This window comes from Zeus faber, assembly GCF_960531495.2.
Source record: "Zeus faber genome assembly, chromosome: 8".
NCBI lineage: Eukaryota > Metazoa > Chordata > Actinopteri > Zeiformes > Zeidae > Zeus > Zeus faber.
The window spans coordinates 30,760,055-30,775,289 of record NC_137195.1 but is presented as its reverse complement, the minus strand read 5'-3'; the positions used below and the strand labels follow the sequence as shown (position 1 = coordinate 30,775,289).

General features: G+C 40.3%; 1 protein-coding gene across 3 annotated transcripts in view; it reads right to left on the bottom strand.

Annotated features, from left to right (window-relative positions):
• phf20l1 (PHD finger protein 20 like 1) overlaps positions 1–13,712 on the bottom strand; it is a 108,655-nt gene extending 94,943 nt beyond the window's left edge. For all 3 annotated transcript variants that reach the window (XM_080005035.1, XM_080005037.1, XM_080005036.1), the window contains exon 1: positions 13,599–13,712. The gene's annotated coding sequence lies outside the window, so the exon portion shown is untranslated. The remainder of the gene's footprint in view (positions 1–13,598) is intronic.
• Positions 13,713–15,235: the final 1,523 nt, after the last annotated feature.

Genomic DNA, 15,235 nt, shown 5'->3' with positions numbered 1-15,235 from the left:
ATACATCACCAGAGGCTTCATTACAAGTAGGATGTTTGAAGTGTGAACCCCTGTGCATATCTATTAGCTGCAGGATCAGGATATTAGTCTGCCTTAGGGCATGAAATCAATAATTTTGAGACAAAAAGAAAATCTATTACCCCATACAAATTATGATTACAGTAGGCCAGGAAAAATAATGTAACCGGCCTATGAGTCTAACAAAGAACTGCACTGAATTTAAATTAACAGTTAATATTTTCTTCTCTGCGCAGACTACTGTACCTTCTGTAAATTTGGAGTATTCATCATGATATACTGTAAGTGCCTGGATTATTCTGCTAAAAACAAGTATTTAACAGTCTATACGCAAAACATTATGAAAAACTCTCATCTTGTATTGCGCTCAATTTTGGTGAAACATCACCTGACCTCCGAGTGAACCCCCATTGTGTCTCCTTACATTCTTCACATTGTGATAGCAATTGTGATACATATATTAGATAAAACATAAGATTAACAATAAAAATGGGTATTACAGCAACATACTGTTAGACAATAAGTCTAAGTCTAAGAATTAACAATTAACTATTGAATAAGCCAAGAAATCATCAAAAAGTTAGAATAAATTGCAAAATACACTAACTGAGAATTAATTTGGAAATAAAGAAAGACCAATCACTTACTACTCAGCAAGATAAGATACAATAGCGAGAGCATTACCACCTTGCCTACAAGCTGTGTAGGCAGCAGCCCTCGAGATTCAACAATACCAGGAGGAAAGCCGATACTTCCTAAATCACTTTTTAGATTTGCCGCTATTTTGAGCCATGGGAATACCCATGTCTCAACAGGAGGGATGGTTTATATGGTTGAATGTCAATTCACAACATACGGATTTCATAATTAGGCAAAAAAATATATATATTTGTGCATGATGTCTAATCTGCTCTAAACAAAACTCACAGGGTAGAAAGAGACCAAAGAGAGGAAAGTTTCCATTGGCAGATTATCCATTTTAAACAATATGCATGGACTTTATAGAATTAAATAAAGCAGAAGGGAAAAGGTACTGTTTAGTAAGAAAGGCCATGGACGAAACAGAGAAAACATGGATTGTATGTTTACCTGCGCTTGGCATACCTTGGCAATACCTCTCATACAACTCAAGGGAGATGATGCAGAATTAACAGGAACAATTGCTGAGTACATGTGTAAAATGTTATAAAACAAAGACATTACGGCCCAAGTGTTTTCTCCAACAGAACCAGTGGCACAGGGAGAGACTCCAGTAAAACCAGGAGACTGGGAGTTTATCAAGGTCCTAAAATAGAAGTGTTGATCCACTCCACGCTGGGAAGTACCATTCCAGGTCTTGTTGTCTACCCCCACTGCAGTCCGCATTGCTGAAAGGAAAACCTGGGTCCACCTCACCCACTACAAAAGAGCACGTGTAACACCTAAGACACAGATAAGTAAAACACCAAACCATAGCCGACAAACCATGAAACCCATTTAGGCGCACAGGATGTGGTTTTAGAGGAACATTGTGCATATTAATGTTCTTAGCATTAGTAATAGTACTGCACATACTTTTGATGGTTTGGGACTTTTGGTATGAGGGACACCAACCCCAGGAACAACTGGACAATGACACCCCTACTGAGCCATCACTTGCATCCACAGCTATGGCAACCACATATAGGATCAAGAGGTCCCTTAGGCAAGCAAATCCTAGGGTCGTGTTAAACTTCACAGAAGGACAAACAGCGAGCATCCTATATGACTTATGTTCTGTAATTCATTGTGGGGATCAACAGAAAAGACCCCTGTACGGGATCCATCCGCTTTTCAAATAACAAGCTTTGTAACCTATGGTGCAGCAGCTGGCAGTACGTCATTTGCAATTCAGGACCGTCTGATTGGGGTTATAAACCAACAAAGGCCTCTTCAGGTCCCACCCCACTGATAAGTATAATGTCAATCTTCCAAGGCTTATATCAAGGTGACTGTGGGAAGGACAAGTGTAATCCCCTAGTAATAACTCTTAAGAACCTCCAGCAAGACGACACTGGGATATATGTGTTGGGGTCTTATGAAACTGAGGAAGACCCACTGGGACGATTTATGATCTCGGTCCGTAATAAACCGACACCCCCGGCTATATCAACCAATACGAGTAAATTAGAACCAAGAAACCAGTTGGTCAGAAATATCAAAGTCACCACAGTCCAGGAAACGTTCGAAATACAGACAGGCTATGAACAGAAAAATGAATGGTTCGACTGGCTGATGTACACAGTTTAGCAGAATGGCCCTAAAACAGACTGCCTGGCATGTGCAGCAGCCAGGCCCACACTAGGAACAGTGCCGTTCCCTGATTCACAGGGGTTCAAGTGTGTCCTACAGCTGTTTAACTCTGCCACCCCACCTCATAATTGTACCACTGTAGCACACCTGGTTTTCCCCGTGTCAGAAAAGCCGAAAACACCCTGGTTTATGCCATACGATGGCAACTACACCTGCCTACAGAGAACTTGCTGGCTAGGACATGATGCCGGAGCCCTGACGTCCTGCAACACAACTTTAGATGTGTCCGCAGGAGATGAGGGGATAACAGATAACTGGCTCAACAATCAAACCACACCAAGGGCTGACATCTGGTGGTTCTGTGGCAGGAAGACACTCAGGTTACCATTTAACTGGCGTGGCACCTGTGCTCCGATACAGCTTGTGATGCCATTCTATGTCTTACCCCTCAACCACACTAACGGCATACGATATATGACTGCAAGTCCAAAACACACAGATACAAGCGAAAAGCATCTGGAGGAACTTTTGACAGCAGGGTTTATATAGATTATATCGGTGTACCACGTGGAGTTCCGGACGAATATAAAGCCCAAAATCAAATAACTGCGGGATTGGAATCTGTGATCTTTTGGTGGGTAACCACAAACAAAAATGTCGATTGGATTAACTACATATACTACAACCAACAAAGATTCATTAACTATACTAGGGATGGGATGAAACGCCTGTCAGAACAACTGGATAAAACTAGCTTAATGACTTGGCAAAATCGAATGTCATTGGACATGCTGCTGGCTAAGGAGGGTGGCGTTTGTAAAATTTTTGGTGACGTATGTTGCACTTTCATCTCGAACAATACCGCCCCTGAAGGCAGTGTGACCAAAGCATTGATTGGACTGACAGCACTGTCCAAAGAACTGGCAGAAAACGCCTGGATAGAGAATCCCCTTACCAAGTGGCTTGAGAAAATGTTTGGAAAATGGTCAGGGATAATACAATCATTATTATTGTCCTGTGATCGCTGTGATGATTGCAATTGTGGCTATGTCTGGTTGTTGTTGTATCCCATGTATAAGAGGGTTGTCTCAACGATTAATTGAAAACGTTATGACCAAAACAATGCTATACACCAAAATACCTAATGACAACAATGATGACGGTACCACTGACAATTATGAACCTCCTATCGACTCCGTTCAGGAGGATTATGATGACCTAACCCCTGTTGAGAATGTGCTCAAGGTTCCAGGTTCGGACGTCGATCTCGACATCCCCGGACTCTATAATGACACTGGAGTCTGATGGCCAAGAACAAGGATTGACACGAATCACACCGACGGAAATTCTTACAAAGACACCAACGTTTAATTAGATAACAAGTCTTAAGCATTATGAAAAGTTTTATGAAAAGTTTATAGAAAATCTCCAAAAGTTAAAACTCTCTGATGGCATAATATATGCAGCCAATTAAGATTGTTTGTCTTAAATGTTATCCAGGAAGACGTTCAATATTTTATATGTTGTTTATCGTGCTAGGGTAAGATTCTATTAGGTCGGAAAGGTCCAGCTGTAGGATCCGATGGGTCAACCAGTCTGTGTTGGACACTTATGTTTTATTTACCTTCTTCCCCTTTATTACTTGGCTAGCATCATTACAAACGCAAAGTGCATTATTACGTAATGCGTTTTAGTGTTGAAAGTTTAAGATAGTGGGTTTTGGAACCGTATCATGTACTGCCTGGCAGCATAAACAGGAGGGAATGTTATAAGAATTTTGTATTTCTGTGTATTCTCAATAGAACTTATGAAGTATTGTGACATTATGTCCTAACGTGTACGTGCAGAACAACATGATCAACATGTACTCAAGTGACTACGTGCCAGGAACAGCATGTACGGACTGATCACAAAATAACATATAGATCACAAAGAACTGTTCCAGAGGCGCTCCAACAAACCGATGATGCGACAAGAGTCTCGATCCCATAAAAAGTCTCAGCTCTCTCGAAAGAGCTGATCATTTCCACGGTAGCATCATATTGTGTTGTTGCTCTGTAAATGCTCCTCTTGCACAAGATTAAATACTTTATTAACCTAAAGTATTGGTCTCCGATTTCCTCTGTAACGATTAGTCCGTCCACGAACAAAGTTTATAGCTGTTTAGCTTTAACAATTACCAACAATAAAAAACGCTATCTTGGGAATAGCCTTGATATGAGACTGGAATGTCAGACGGGAATCAAAAATCACTCCAAGGTTTATGATGGTCGAGCTTTCAGCAATAAAACAACCATACAACTTTAGGATTTCGGAAAGTTCATTTGGCTTTACCGGTACATATAGCTGTGTAACATCAGCGTAGCAATAACATTTAACACCACATTTGCAAATAATGTCAAAGATGGGAAGAATATAGCTAGAGAAGAGCATAGGGCCAAGGACACATCCCTGGGGTACATCACACTTTACTACAGAAAATTCAGAGATTGTATTATTGTAATTTACACATTGAGTTCTATTTGATAAATATGAATGAAATCATGAAAGCGTCCCCTTCATGAAAGCGTCCCCTGGATACCTATATGCTTCTCCAAGCGGCTTAAAAGTATGTTGTGGTCAACAGTGTCAAAAGCTGCACTCAAGTCAAGAAGCAGCAACAATGTTGTCAAATCCGAATCAACAGGTAATAAGTAGATCATTGACTACTCTGGTCAAGGCAGTTTCAGTGGAAGCGATCAAAAGCCAGATTGAAATGTATCGAAGGGATAAGTAGGCAGTAAGTTGATCAGCGACAGCCCTTTCAAGTAGTTTAGACATATAGGAAAGATAGGAAATTGTCTGTAATTATTCACAATTTGCGGATCAATATTTGTTTTTTTGAGCGGCAGTTTGATAATGACAGTTTTTAAAGCTGAGGGCACAGAGCCTATAGAAAGCAAGTTGTTAATAATATCAAGACTCTACTATTTAAAACAGCAAAACAGTTCTTTAAAAAGTTTAGACGGTATGGGGTCTAATATGCAGGTTGTAGATATGGAAGCAGTTACAAGGCTGGTTCATTTCAAGTCATTCAATTTTCATACTGTGGAAGAGAGCAGTTGGTCCGAGTCACAGTGCCTGCATCCATCAAAGCATTAGAGAGTTTATTGCCATCATTCTGAGAAGAGTGTGGACCAGTGAATTTATCTTTAATGGAGACAATCTTATTTGTAAGGAACTTCAGAAAATCATCAGCACTGAATGAAGAACTATTGGCAGGGATATTCTGTGTGAGTTTAGCAACAGTATCAAAGAAAAACCGTGGATTATATTTTATCGTTGTTTATCAAGTGAGATAAATATGCTGTCCTAGCAGCTGACAGTGCACGTTTGGAGCAAAATTATTCCACGACACAATGAAAGGTCTAAACCGGCAAAGTACATTTTTAGCAAGTCAGTGGTCAAATGGCTGAGTTTACAATTTACAGCCAACAACTCTGCTTCAGTCTCTAGAGTCTAGAGGGCTGAATCACCAACTACAAACCCAAATCCCACCACTCAAAGAAAGACCTTCGCTTGCAGTTGAGCGGAACAAGGTCCACTGTGTTATTGAAAGACAAGCCGCATTTCCATTAGCGCAGGTACAGCTAGAACCCGAGCCATGCGCCCGGTGTTCAGAGCATGGGTTGCGGGCACGGTTTGGATCGCTTTTCTATGACTTTGGACAGCACAGGTGAAGGCATGGCTTTCGTGATCACATGTTGGGGGTTTAAGCCAGTGAAGCGACGAGCACATTCAAAACAAAAAGAGTACATAGGCAATTTTTGTGGATATGATAGGCATAAACTCTTCAAGGAAGTGAAGAAATTATGGCAGCTGTGCGCATCCAAGATTGCCAAAGGCAAAATATGAGGCTAATGCAACATGAAGCGGAAAATGCCGACCAATGCAGAATATTGTAGCTTGGCTCACTTGTTTGCTGTTCATGTCATTTTTGCTATTGAGAAATCAAAAATTGACATCGACCATGACTACCTGTGCCCTTACTTCTGACAGATTCACTGGTATTTGGCCATCTGAAAGCTTATAGTATCATAACATATAGTAAAACATACAGTAAATGTAGTGTCATACTAGTGAAAAAATTGCATGATGATGGATATCTAAGTGATCCCGAAGGAACAATACCAAAGTACAAAAAATAAAATAAATAACAATTCCCGTAAAAGTAGTGAAACCAAACATGCCAACAAAAGGGTAAAGAAAATCAGTGGCTCAGTCCTCAGTGGCTATCTAGTCCACAGATTTGGCTTCACTGTGAGCAACACTGACTTTTTGACACAGATCAGTGCAGGGTGGATTGCTTAAAGCAGGCTAATGGAAAGGAGCAAAAGGGACAGTGCCGACTTCATTAACCTGAGCCCCCCCATTTGCTCTAGCCCATCATCACCTCTGCCCCCGCCATCACCTCTCTCCATACTGGAGAAAGACATTAATTGCCTGTTACACATCTTTCTTATCAACAAATGCTTTTTAGAGAAAATATACCGTCCAGTTCGTTTAATACTGTCGCAAGTGCAGATTCAACACACCATTCCACATCAGCGGTAGCCATCTTGGTAAGGTGTCTCAACGGAAATAGGGGATTGAACAGACCACTCCACATCAGTGGCAGGCATCTTGGGAAGGCACCGTCAACGGCTCTCCTCTGCATCGCCATTTTATCAAAACCGCCCCAAATCAAAATAAATGGTTGAGATTGGCCCGACCACAGCATGGTCGGTGGAAATCAGAGAGTGAGAGAGAGAGAGAGAGAATCCGGTCATATTTAAATCTATCCAGTCATAATGTCCGGTCAAAATAGTTCCCTCTAAGCACCATTTTAATTAGTGCTGTGCAATAAAACAATAACGATAATTATCGCCATATTCTTTTCCTCTTTCTCAATAATAGACTATCATTTCGGTAAAAATAACATGAGCAGATCTGTTAATTTCTGCGTTCGGAAAGTTGCAACGGAGAGCCATTCAGTTCAGACGATCTAAAACCTTTCACCTCTGACCAATCACGGTTGTCGCTATAGAAATAAGCCCCGCACACAGTTTGCACTTGTAAACACACACAAACACGGAACGGAGATTAGTGGTGGGCATTCCGATTGCTTTCAGGGACAAAAATCTTTTGATTCAGTTCAGTAAAAAGTGTCCACTGATTAGTTCACCGAATCGCAAGCTTTTTCCGGTGATTCTCACGTTCGCAAAAGACTCGTTCTTGCCGTCTTCCCTGCAGCCGCAGTCCATGCGGAAAGATTTCTGGCCTTGAACAAATGTTAAAACAAGTTTGAGACCCCACTTTTGCCGCCCCCCGCCAATCGATTATGGTCTGGGAATAGCTACATGTTATTTAAGAAATGTACTATGATCAACTACAGCACTTACAGACTTAACTACGGTGACAAGATGTCCCAGTCTGTCCGGGATTATCTCAGTTGTGTGTAAACATTAAAATGTCCCGGTTTATTATTATTATTATAATTATTATTATACTTGAAAATGCTGCGTTCTGCACACAGTGCAAGAGTATCGATCATGCACGGTGGAAATGCCAACATAAAATATAATATTAAGATGGCCAATCATAATAATAATATAAACACATTCATATGGCATTTAAATCTCAAAAGTATCAAATAAAATAGTTTAATTAACAATTTTAGCTGATAAAGATTTTATTTCGACTTTCATGTCAATGTGGCCAAGTGTAGTTGGGATCATGCCATAGCGGTCAATCCCCGGGATCCTCTTGTATTTTACTCTTCTTCCAGTTGTTTATTTTATTGTGAATAATAAATGTCCCATATTTTTAACCATTCTAAAAATAAAAAATAAAAGGAATAAAATAAAGGTTGGCTCTCCGCTCCAGCAACTGGCACTGACCCAAAAACTGCGCGTGTCCCGTTCCCCCGTTTCTCCAAACAAAACCAATAATATAATAAGTGTGTTTTTTATTGTTATTGAATGAAACCACAGAAAACACCATGCGTAACCTTTAGTAACGAGCGGCACTTTGTCAGTCACACCCCTGCCTTCCACGCCAACGGTGTACCACTGGGACAGTACATTTCCCTTATTTTCAAATCCCACTGTTGACAGGCATGGATCATGCAATGCATGTGTAATGTCTGCACAATACGGTTTTGAAATAACAGCATTCTGACTCAAATAACTGAAGAGGGAATGAATGAATGAATGAATGAATGAATGAATGAATTGAAAGAACTAAAAGAACTGGCGGAAACAATTCTGAACTATTTCTGCCAGTTCTTTAGGTTCCTTCACTGATGAATTCGCAAACAACCTCTTGAAGTAGCTTTTGGCGAAAGGCGGAGACTCAAATGAACAAATTGTTTTGGTTGAGGATTCAGTTCATTTCGTTCACTTCAAAGATTAGATCAAAAAGAACGAATCGTTCGCGAACAAACCAACACTAGCCGAGACAGAGCACAGCATCCAAAACTCAGAGGTGAAGCAGAAAGATGATGTATTGCTGACAACAGGGACACATACATTCATAGTTTTTTTTTTGGGGATATTTATGTTCAGACCCAAAGACCCAAATGTGAGACAGACACCGCACTTTTTCCCTTTTTCAACAAGGGAACTTTGTCACTTATTGACTACAAACAGAAATTATTTGATTTCAAGTAGTAATATTTATTTATTTTTAAAATGGCGCTAACTGATGGGACTTATTTCATTTTGAATAATTAATAAAAATAAAAATCTACATTCCTTCATGATTTCATTTTTTATATAGTAACTGTTGTTAAGTTCACTCCCTCCCATTTGTCTGGGACATCTTCCAGGACACGTGGACCAGCGCCAATTTTTTCCAACGTAAGAGAGATATAGCACACACACACACACACACACACACACACACACACACACACACACACACACACACACACACACACACACACACACACACACACACACACACACACACACACACACACACTGTATTGTTAATAAATTGCACAGGTTGTTTGTTTGTGTGTTTGCTGTGGTGTTGATCTGTGTCCAGAGTGTGGAACAGGGGGCATGAAGCTTGTTTGTGAGCCCAACTGCCATGGGGAAAAGGTGTTCATGTGGATGGAGGTTTTAATATTTATAGTGGAACGCAACCTCCTATAAGTGGTGTCCGGCAGCCACGTGCAGAGGTGATGGTGGAGAATTCCCAAGCACCTGCCCCTTAGCCCCTTGATGTCCATGGCGCCCTTTTAATCAGGTGTGTTTAGTTTTTGTTTTTAGCATGAATGGGCAGGAGATTTTGTTGAAAACAGCAGTATTATACACAGACTAAAAGATGGGCCCCCAATCCGACAGACCCCTGTTTTAATCAGACAGTTGGAAGCGCTGATGGGGGGACCGGTTCTTCAAGAGAGACGTGCAGGGGCAGAGTGGAGTGTTTGTTTGTTTTTTTCCCCCAAAATCTGAATATCAATTGTCAACTTCGGCTAATATAGAATAAAATAAGCCCAAATAATGGCCATATTTAAGCGGGCCCCACTGTGTGGTTTTAGTAGGGAAAAAGAAGACAATAACTCCTTTCCCGACTTTTTTTATAATCATGGCAGGAGAATAACATAGCAAGTAGTGTTTTAATGAGTAGAATTTTCCAGGATAAATTACTTTATTTAGCCGGTAGGAAAAAGGAGAAGAGAAAGTCCAGACTACTAGCAGGTAGCGGACTTATTTTCTGGGCAAGATATGAATATTCATGAGGTACGCGTTCTGAATGTGTTCTCATTGGTCGAGTCCAAACGAGTCTTTAATGGGTGAATTGATGTAAGAAGCTCACATTACTGCTGAAGCAGCGTATTGGGGGAGAGATATGAATTCAAAACAAGATATGAATTCATAAGCTCTTAAATAATAGGCCTATAAATTCATATAATAAGATATCTATAGCTTTCTATAAATTAAAAATGTGATTTAAGGATTCTTTGTCTAAACCATGGAAAATAATTTGGTTAAACAAATACAAACAGCTTGAAATTGACATTAGCAACTATTATCGTAAAGAATATATGGAAAATTTGAAGACGAGTATGTTAAATAAAATTAAATAAATCAAGAATCTATATATTCTATGACATGCATTATCAAACAAAAAAACTAGACTTGTTCAAAGCTACTGATACTAGACTCTTGCGGAAGCTCACTTTGCAATTCACACAATTAGCATGTTTTTGTTAAAGAATCCAAACATTTAATTAAAATACATTACATACAGTTTGTATATGGGTTGCTAAAATTCACCAGGTTATGCTGGAAATGGCATGTTAAAATCTTGTTCCATGTGGCCTTTTTAACTTTGAGCGCCTGTCCCTCTTATTGTCTCTGTACAGGCCTGGTCTCTGGTACGGGAAAGGCAGGGAGTAACGTTTTTCACCATTGTCACAGAACTGTCCCGAAAAACCATTGTAACCACCCCAAATGGCCTGGCCAAATGTAAAATGCTGTTAATCTACATTATAATAAAGTTTGAACACCACAACAGCTGGTGCAGTCATACGGAAACTTAAATATATAATCCCCTAATCGACATCTGTTCATATACTGGTACTCACAAGGGTGTGTACCATCCCCGATCCTACACATCTTGTATACGTATGAGTGTAGGAGTCAGCATGATAAGAGACGCGTCACAAAGTTGTCTCATGACTCAGTCATAGTGAGTATTCTCCATAATACGGAAACTGAACATGGGCCTATACTGGGACACTTTATTAAGTGGTGTGACAACTCTTTCCTCCATCTTAACATCTCTAAACAAAAGACGTAACCATTGATTTTAAAAGAGAGCCTCAGGTCAGAAAACCTACAGTACTAAAAGGGCAAGACATCTAACACAGATTCCATCTGTAAAAAGAGCCAATAGTGTTTGAGAAAACTCTGCTCTGTTAACATTAAGGATACCCAAACACAACAGAACCAGAAATGACTCATTCCTACCGCCAAAAATCTGCTTAATATGCACAATTAACAGACAAGATCTGGTATTGGCAGTTGATTTGATCTCATGTTGGCCATGTGTTAAAGTGTTTTGTATGATTTTATGTGTTGCAACGCAAATTTCTATTATGAGGCAATACAAGTCGAAAGAAGGAATTGATCAGTTTTTTGAGATGACCATTCTGTAAAATTGTTGATTTCAACATCACATTTCCCTTTTAAGCCAATGTTAGAACTGTTGCAAATGTCAATTTAGCATGTTTGTATCAGTAGCATTGAGGCAAATTTAACGTGTACTCAAATGTTTATGTTCCATTGTTCAATATCCATGTGTATTATTATATTATTTTAGGCATATACTATGATATGAGCAAAAAGGCAATTACATTTTTATTCACAATTATTTGCATGACAATTAACAGTCAACTCAAGTGTCATGATTGTGACCGCCTCAACATAAACCACACTGCTAATGCAAGCACAGGCTTATGGGGGCTAAAGAAGCAACCTCTCTGAGAGGAAGGCCGAGCTCCTTGAGTGACCAACGGAGTACGTCACAACATACTTTGCTTTGGTCACTGTGTTGGTCATTGTGTTGGCTGTGGCTTGCTGCTGGCGGTCGACTCAACAGCTCATAGCAATGGTCACCCAAGTCTGTGAGCAGCGCTTAATCAGTGAACCAAAATACACCTTCGTTCCGTTCAAGCTCTGGTGAAACCTACAGTTATTTATAGCTAATGTTATTTAAAAATTGATGACACCTGTTTTGTTGATTGGGAATGCCGGATTGTATTGTATTTCCTTATTTTGAGTAGACACAGAGGTGTTTTATAACCCAGAACATTGCTCATTCTTGTCTTTACTTTAATTCTGATCTTATTTTCTATTGAAAGACAGTTTGAAAGAGATTGTAGATGTAATTTGTTTTATTTAATTAGTATCAATAAAAGCTATTAATTATATTGTGCATTGTATTCAGCTTGTGTACTTTTGATTATACTAGCCTATCTGTTGTGTTAAAGGTCAAGTAATAAAATATGTACAAAACATCTGTCTTATAGTTTGATATGTATAATTATCACGGTATACATCTGATTATAAAGGGTATCTACCTCAGGACCTCTTGGATGAGGGGCACCCTCACTACCATTCACGCCAACCCCCCCCGCCCCCATATTTATGTGTACAGTATTGAAGTAGCCCGACTGCTATTTGTGTGGTTCCCGGCAAAGCGGTCCTTCTTCACGGAACAAATAATAACTCTGCAGTAGTACAGTAAACGTATTTACGTCATGTGAACCGTCGCCCATAGCTTGTTGAGCAAGTTGAGCAACAAAGCAAACAACGCTTAGATTTAAAAAAAAACCCGTAACATATCGGTTATATCGTAACATTAGCATTGTTACAAACTATTCGATGGCCTGGTGCGCTTCTTCTTCGCAAATAAATACGATTGGGGTCGCTCCAGGGCAGTGTTGCCAGTTGCCGCAAACCAAATAATCGAACGAGGACTCCAGAATGATCGTATTTCAGGGAGAGCTATCGTACATTCAAATCCAGACTGCGACGCAACCAGAACTGCGTTTGCAACGTGTGCCGAGGCAAACCCATGTACGACCCCTCGATATACATTATTGACACAGTTAATATAAGATGAATAAAGATGATGAAAGCATTTCACTATTATGAAGGAAGAAAAACTGAAACTGACATGTCGAAATGATCGTTCATTAAGGGGTTTTAAGAATTATTGATCGTTCATCGGACAAAAGGCTAAATTATCGTACAAATACAACAATCATCGCACATCTGGGAATGCTGCCCCAGGGAGCGCTAGGGCGCCCCCTATCGTCAATCACCGCCACGACTGTTAGCGGATCCCTAATGAAGTAAAGCAACGCAACCTAGCTTGGTACTGACCAGCGAAGGGGTGACGGTCACGCCACCAAGTACGATGTGTACGACCAAATGCATCTCTCAACCGATGACAATAACTTGACGACATCCACCAAATTGCCCTCCGAATGATGTCGTCAACGAGCACTTCAAATACATTATGAGCGCTAGTTAGCTTTCTCACGAATCTGTTACCTGACGTTGACATGTTTCAACTGCCTTTCGTTGACCTTCTAGATGTTAGTTCGTATATCGGTATGTATACCGGCGTACATAGCTTAACTAGCTTCTTAGTGCTGCAGCGATTCAACTGACTCAGTGTTTGGTACAGGTTTCCACGAGCAAGCGACATACGGTATCAGCGTATGGTAAACAAATGTACATTTTAATAGGAAGGGACGGATGTTTTACCTTAACGAAAACATTGTTAAGTTGGGCCGATTTTCTCCCCCAAAACTCAACTTTCTGGACGCAGGGTCTGGTTGCTGGATACACTCCACATTGTCACTCCAAACATATCCCAGGGAAAAAACTGCCTCGAGCTTCAAAGTAAAAGCATAATTTGTTACAAACGTTGCGCAACGTGTATTCCCCAACCCAGGTCATTGCATCGAGGTTTTAGTTTGAAAAGAATGGGCCGGAAGTACTGATTTCATTTCGACTAGTTTCTCACAGGCTTCACTGTCAAGGCTCGTCCATTCTAACGTCAGCGCTCAGAACGACGTCATGATGTCTGTAGGCCAGGCAAAAAGTATGGCAAGTAATAGGGGACAAGACTTGAGACGGCATCCCACATATCCTTTTAAAATAACAAATGAACAAATAACTACATTTATAAAACTATATTTTTATAAAATAACTACACGTGTAAAACCATCCTTTTATAAAATATTTTCATTTCCAAATTTTTCTCATATCGATTTGTTTATGTAGATGTTATATATATATATATATATATATAATTTTTTTTATTATTTTTATGAAATTTCTGATGTCTGAACAAGTCCATTTTATCACACCATTGCTTTTGACTTAACGAGACAGTCGAAATATAGAAATGAAACATTTTAATACCGTTCTACTTTTGGTTGTCAACCTCTTCTATCACCTTTAGCATCTTTGAGAATAATCCACTTGATATGATATGAGGTAACGGCGTACACCAAAATTCATTCATTCAAGAGCTCATATTCACAAGGTACACCAGAAACACTTCTCTCGTTCTTATTTTATGTGGTCCTGATTTTCCTTTAACACTCCTTCTTTCGGCTGCCCCCGTTAGGGGTCGCCACAGCAGATCATCTGCCTCCAATACCTTCTGTTCTGCGCATCTTCCTCCCTTACACCAACTGCCTGCATGTCCTCCCTCACCACATCCATAAACCTTCTCTTTTGCCTTCCTCTTTTCCTCTTGCCTGGCAGCTCCATCCTCAGCATCTTTCTCCCAATGTAACGCTCATATCTCCTACACACATGTCCAAACCATTTCAATCTCACCTCTCTCACTTTTCACCAAACTGTCCAACCTGAGCTATCCCTCTAATGTACTCAATCTTAATCATGTCCATCCTTGTCACTCCCAATGAAAATCTCAACATCCTCAACTCTGCCACGTCCAGTTCAGCCACCTGCCTTTTTGTCAGTGCCACTGTCTTTAAACCGTACAACATAGCTCGTCTCACGACCGTCCTGTAGACCTTCCCCTTCACTCTTGCTGGAAACCTTCTGTTACAGATCCCTCCAGACACTCTTCTCCACCCACTCCACCCTGCCTGTACTCTCGTCTTCACCTCTCTCCCGCACTCTCCGCTGCTTTGGATGGTCAACCCCAAGTAGTTGAACTCCTCCACCTTCTCAACTTCCACTCCTTGCATTCTCAGCTTTTCGCTGCCCTCCCTCCCATTCAGGCACATGTATTCTGTCTTACTCCTGCTGACTTTCATTCCTCTTCTCTCTAATGCATGCCTCCACTTCTCCAGTCTCTCCTCAACCTACAGGTCACAATGTCATCCGCGACCATCATAGTTCACGGAGATTCCTGCTTGATT